Source organism: Wyeomyia smithii, chromosome 1, assembly GCF_029784165.1.
Source record: "Wyeomyia smithii strain HCP4-BCI-WySm-NY-G18 chromosome 1, ASM2978416v1, whole genome shotgun sequence".
In the NCBI taxonomy this organism is placed as follows: Eukaryota; Metazoa; Arthropoda; class Insecta; order Diptera; family Culicidae; genus Wyeomyia; species Wyeomyia smithii.
Window position 1 is genome coordinate 105,624,487 of NC_073694.1, and position 6,406 is coordinate 105,630,892.

The 6,406-nt window shown below is 37.5% G+C and overlaps 1 long non-coding RNA gene across 1 annotated transcript; it reads right to left on the reverse strand.

Annotated features, from left to right (window-relative positions):
• Positions 1-2,813: 2,813 nt before the first annotated feature.
• LOC129718465 (uncharacterized) lies at positions 2,814-3,497 on the reverse strand. The gene is made up of 2 exons (XR_008726908.1): positions 3,220-3,497; positions 2,814-3,163 (listed from the first exon to the last, which is right to left on the reverse strand). It is a non-coding gene; the product is annotated as an uncharacterized LOC129718465 (long non-coding RNA).
• Between the last annotated feature and the right edge of the window lie 2,909 nt (positions 3,498-6,406).

Below are 6,406 nucleotides of genomic sequence, written 5' to 3' on the forward strand. Positions count from 1 at the left end.
ATGTCTCTCAGAAAGAAGCAATGATTCATGTTACTCTAAAAAGAATAACACAAGAAAGAAGAAAAAAGGAACAGAATTAGTGTGAAACTTTTTGAGGGTAGTTGTGTTGGGAAAAATAAGCAGAAACAGCAAGGAGATAATCAAATTTGATATTTGATATCTTTTAAAAAGTCATAAATAGGTATTACAAGCGCGGGGTTGCGGCTAGCAAGCGCATCACGTACCTGAATCGTAGACGTCACTTTCTGTTTTTTGAGAGAATCTTTAAGCTTGGTCCTTGCTCTATGATACTTTGGGCATACGAAAACTATGTGGTCGATGTCTTCGTATCCTCCACATTCGCACATATTACTATCGACCAAGTTAATTCGATAGAGGTGTGCGTTTGCAACATAGTGATTGGACATTAGGCGCGAAATAACTCGAATGAAATCCCGAGTTAAATCTAACCCTTTGAACCAAGCTTTTGTAGACACTTTGGGCGAGATCGAGTGCATCCATCGCCCAAGGTCGTCTTTATCCCACCTTTCCTGCCAGTTTACCAGGGCCATTTGTCGAGGCAGGTGAAGATACTCGGTATAGGTGATCGGTCTATCAAATATATCTCCTTCTATGGCACCCCTTTTCGCTAATAGATCAGCTTCTTCATTGCCTGGGATTGAGCAATGAGAGGGGACCCACACAAAGCAGATAATGAAAGACCGATCAACCAGCACTTCTAATATCCGTCTAATTTCTGGGAGGAAATAGGACGGGTGCTTGACCGGTTTAATCGATCGGAGAGCTTCGATAGAACTGAGGCTGTCCGAAAAGATGAAATAATTGCCTGGTGTCTTGAGCTCGATAATTCGCAGCGAATTGTGTATGGCAGCCAATTCAGCTACGTATATGGAGCAAGGTTGTGCCAATTTGCGGGATATGCGATGATCTGTGTTGAAAACGCCATATCCGGAATGTCCATCCATTACAGATCCGTCCGTGAAGAAGGAACTATCTTCTGGAAGGTGACCAAATTTTGCCGAAAATATTGATGGCACAACTGTTGGTCTGAGGTGTTCGGGGATTCCATGGATTTCATGTTTGATTGAACTTGATAAAGGTATTATCATTTTTGAAAATACAGAATGGACAAAAAACAAATCCAATTTTCAGGTCTGCGTTCTGCGAAAATGGGAGAACAATGCGAAGCTATTATTAGGTTTCCAAAACTTTTTGAAAAGTACCCGTTCCCAGTTCTTATTAACTCATCTTTCCTGAAACTGGCGGAATTTTTTCGTATTGGGTAAAACATTTCTTCTAAAAGACAGCTAGCGTAACCATTTATATTAGTTCTAATTTATCTAGATTGTGGGTTCTACGCGTTTGTCAACAAAGTGAAAAACATCTTGAAAAAATTTTGAATGTAGAAGAATTTTTGAAGCGCGTTTTCATGGTGATTCACTCAAATGACCCTGTAGCTCGGGCTTTAACATTAAGGTGAGTCTAATTTAATCGCATCTTGGCTTTTGTTCTCCTTCCGTACGTAGAAAAGCCAGATGGATACTGAGTTATTTTTTTCAGAACAAACGTTCACAAAACTGCGTCTTGAACTGTTCAACAAGTCGGTCGCGTTTTCGGTTTCGTTTGGATTGACCTTTGATTGCCTATCGCTTCATAGTTAACATATTTTTCGGTATAGTACATCTTTTGAAGACTACCTGCACACTAGGGTGGGACAAAAAATAAATTCTAGCTCCCATGCACTTTTCGTCTTCCTTATGGGTCCTATAACAAACGTGTTACTTTTCCGATCGATCGGTGTAACTATATTTTTGCGCCGGATTTTTAAAGTTTCCATACGATTTTACATGGATAAATCAACTTTTTCAAAAGTTATTCTCTAGAGATGTCCAGTTGGCTCCTAAAAACATATCCATACATGATATTTGTAGGAAATTTTCCTGGGAAAAACTCTTCTGAAGACCGTAAAACGCTACGATGCTTGTAGAAAAAGTTATTTACCTCAAACTGATTGTATGTTTGACGAGCGGCTCACCATTGAATTTTACTAGCAATACTGCTGCAGCAATATTTCAATTTTTCACTGCAGGATTTCTCAATGCTTAATTTGAGTAGTTTGAGCTTAATTATGGGTAGTTTTTCGATCGTTGAGTAATTTTTACCCAATTTGCAGTTCATGCCAGGTTCCTTACTTTTGGGTACTCAGTACTATCGAATTGACTAAAAAGAACTCAATTTTGGGTGGAATTTTTTTTTGTGGAAATATGTCAAGTTACTTAGTTTTGGGTGAAGTTTACTCACTGATATGTTAAAACTACCCACTTTGCATTATCATTGATCTGTAAAACAAACTAGTTGTGGGTTAAATTGACGAACTTAATCGTTAAAACTACCTGTTTTTGTTAATAATCATGAACTGAAACATCCTGATATGCGTTGAAACCAGTCATTTTTGTATCTGTTATATCTCATATGCTACCAATTTTTAGGTATATTTCGTTATCCAATTATAAGTATGATCATATAACTCAAAAGTAGGTACAGTCTTTCTACTCAGCTCTTGAGTTTGTGCGCTTTAAGGGGATTTTGAGTGATTTCTACTTATGTTTAGGTTTTTCCCGGTAAGCGTGTAATAAGGGTACTTTTACGGTTACTCACTTCTGAGTAAGGGCGTCATACGTCAAAAACTGAGTAGAATCTACTCTGTTCATGCAAACCAGAAATTAACGAAAATGAGTACAAGTTACCCAGTTTGCCTAAATACGGAAATTTAATGATTTCTGGTTTTTGTAAATCTGACTCAATAAATAAAATAAAATCAGAACAATCAAAAACACAGATTTATTTTTCATCGAAACATTAGAAAATTTACTAAATCATTCCCGTGTCTTCATTGAATGTGGCACCCAACCGGTTGACAGGTGCCCGTGAACTGTGATTTACATTTTTGTGCCAGAAAATCCGTCATCATTCGTCACCTAATACTGCGAAGGATTTAAATTGCATCGATTGTTGAGCACTGTACATCAATACAAATGTTTCCGTTTGTTATCACGAATAAAAGTCCGGCTTTAAACGGCATCGTAGAACATACAACATGCGGTTGTTCATTTTGAAGAGATCTTTTAGGTGTTTTCAAATCCTCTGCAATACTGATGTTGGGCTGAAATTATTAATTGATTAAGAAATTATTGATTTGATGACAGATCAGATACTTACTGCTAGCCAACCGATAATATTGCTGTTGAAAACTTTTGACATATACATATACTCAGGGTGAGTAAACATCATGGATAATAACTAAAAACTGAGTAAACATGGTAATTATGAAAATTTGGGTTCATGTTACTCAATTGTCCAGTACTCGATTACTCACTTTTTGACATTTTGCATAAGAATACCAAACTGAGTAGATCCTAATCAGATTAGAGTTAAAATAAAGCAGCGTGTATAAAGATCCCGCATAAACAAATACCATACACGAATTGTTTCCCGTATAGTATCTTAACCATTTAAAAAAACAGTCACATAACCATTTACATACCATATCAGCTTCAGTTTTGACCATCTGGTTTATAGTAAACTGAGAAATAACCATTTGGTGAACTAGGCGTTAGGTATGGTTACCATTCAAAAACATCGATTTTCCCGAGCATATTTTTTTTCGATTTTATACACGATATGGTAAACTAATAATCCCAAATTTTGTACTATAACTATTCTTTAAATAGTATAAACACATACATAAGACATACGTAACACTGCAGAGATTCAATTTCGAAAACCGAAATCATCGAGAGCGTCACGAAAATTGTCCAATTCCAAACGTTTTAAGCATAGTCAATTTTCAACCGATTTCCGTCATTTTTGCAGTAATTGATTGAAAAATCATTTAATGATTGTTCGAACCAGGGGGGATCTATCTGTCAAAAATCGTGTAACCAACATATTCGGCAACATGGTGTTTGTTTTGGTTTATGTTCATGAAATTGATCGATGTGAAATATTATAGAATTGGAATGTTTTTCTTCAAAACTCGAGAAACCGCGGAAAACTTTCATGAATGTTGTTTAGCTATTCACATTTTTCCCCCATTATTGTTCATAGTTACAAACATCATGGACCAACAAACGTCATGGACCAACAAACGTCATGGACCAGAGTTGAACTGCGATAACACACACATATATGAAATTTGACAGCAGTGAATCCCCTCTGGTTCGAACTATTGTACTATTGAAAATTGTTAAGCCTTGTCGAAACGCAAATGTCAACCTTTGATTGGTCGCTTGCTGCCTTTCCCTGGAAAGGACGACATAATAGAGTACGTAGTTAGCCGGGAATACACTCGTTGGGCTATATAAAAGACTGCTTCTCCTCAAGCAAATCAGTTTACTAGCGGCAGGCAGCAGTAGCGGACAGTAGCAGCGATGGCAGTGGGCAAAGGTGGCGTTGAGTAGCAACGGCATCAGCGGCAGCGGTAGTGGTTAGCTGCAGTTCCTACCTATTTCGGCTCCCCTTCGATCTGAGTTGGACCCCACCAGCGGTAATCCAATTCAGATATCGTTGGGTGAATACAACCAGAAACTTAACGATAATCGTACCGCCAGGTGGTTTGAGAAGCCACCATTATCAAGCGTGTATATATAGGGTGTGTGCACATATCGTCCCCTCAATGCTAAAACTAGATAACTCGAAAATTGACGTTTCGAGAAAAAAGAGTTTGAAAATTTGTCCTATTTGGTTATGACGATTCAAATGCCATTGTTGGGTTAAGCGAGAAACGAATCAATTCCATAAACTTTATTCAAACAAATGTAAGTTATGAAATTCCTGAGGAATATTAAGATAAGTTAGACCACAGATAACAGACATCCAAGCTAGTTTCGCTTCATGTGTAAAAAGATTCAACGGTTTTTTAGCATGTCGCAATACGCAGTATGGTGGCGCTAAGAACACTTAGTAGTCAACGATTTAATAAAATTGATAGTTTTACAGCTTTTATCGATATTCTCGCAATAAGAAGGGTTGCGGTTTTTAATGTAGAAATTTCGAGCAGTCGTTATTTGTACACAATCGACAATTTTATTCCTTCCCAGCTTATATTTACGATAAATATGTTTGTTTTAATAAAATCCACAAAAAAAAAAATTAAAAATTTAAACAAATAAAATTTTAATAAAATCAACATTAAAGATTTGAAAAAAAAAATCTTACACACGATTTCTGGAGTTTTTTGTTCTAGCTTGGATGTCTGTTATCTGTGGTGCTATGGAAAAGTGTGGAATAACCAACTGTACTTCGACTGAAAACCGTTTCCTGTGGAAATGCGAAGGAATATGCAAAAGACACTTCCACGCTGTCTGCGTAGGAACCCGTAGAAACCAAGAAGAACTACTGCGTTCATTCATGCTGCCTTTATGCATAGAATGCCAGGAACAATTCATGGACCAACTGCAACTGCAGAAGCATCCAGCATCGTAAAATTTCAACAGAAAGTATTGTATCACAAATTAAATTAAGTCATTCAATAATCAGTCAATTTCCAAAACTGACTGTAACGCACGACACACTGGACAGTATCAATACACTGCTTTCTGAATTGAAGACGGAAATTAAAAATGTAAATATCAACACAAACAATGCGTCGGCAAAAACCATAAATCGCATTTCGACGCTGTTCGGCGAACATGTCCATGACTCCATATCGGATATAACGGACAATAGTAAACAAAATCGGCAGCATACAAAGAATATACAACAGCACCTGGGAAAAGCATTCACTAATATAGAATCAAAAATTGACAATATGAAACACTCATTAGAAGCCATACAAAATAAGAAAACAGAATGCAGTGCAACGGCGCAGGAACTAATTACTGAATTAAAAGCGCTCAAAGAATCTAATTCACTCCAACCAAAAACAGACAATCATCCCAGTCTGGCTGAAGAACTTCGCCTTTCATTGCCACTTCCAGAATCGGACTCAGAAGAACACCGTATACCAAATTTCACATCAGGCTGGCGCCTAATTGGCAATAAAAAAGTATGGAAACGCGACTGGACTGAATATGACGCCAGAAAGCGTAAAAGACGCATGCAGGAAAAGCAAGCAGAAAAGGCCGCTCGTAAACGTATGCAGCAACGCAAACGTCAGCAGGAAAACTCAAACTCTATCAGCATAAGTAACAACATCTATAAACACGGAATAAACCATTTCGTTTGCAACGGAAAGAAAACTCAAATTTCTGAAATGCCAAAACAACCACTACCCTCGGACAAAGACCTCCTGGCAGCGGCACGCGTTCAATTTGCTGGGCCGCCGAATGCAGACATAACATCAAAATTTATAAATTTCCAAAAAGGCGAAACCATCAACCCATATCGGACAGAAAAAAATGCAACT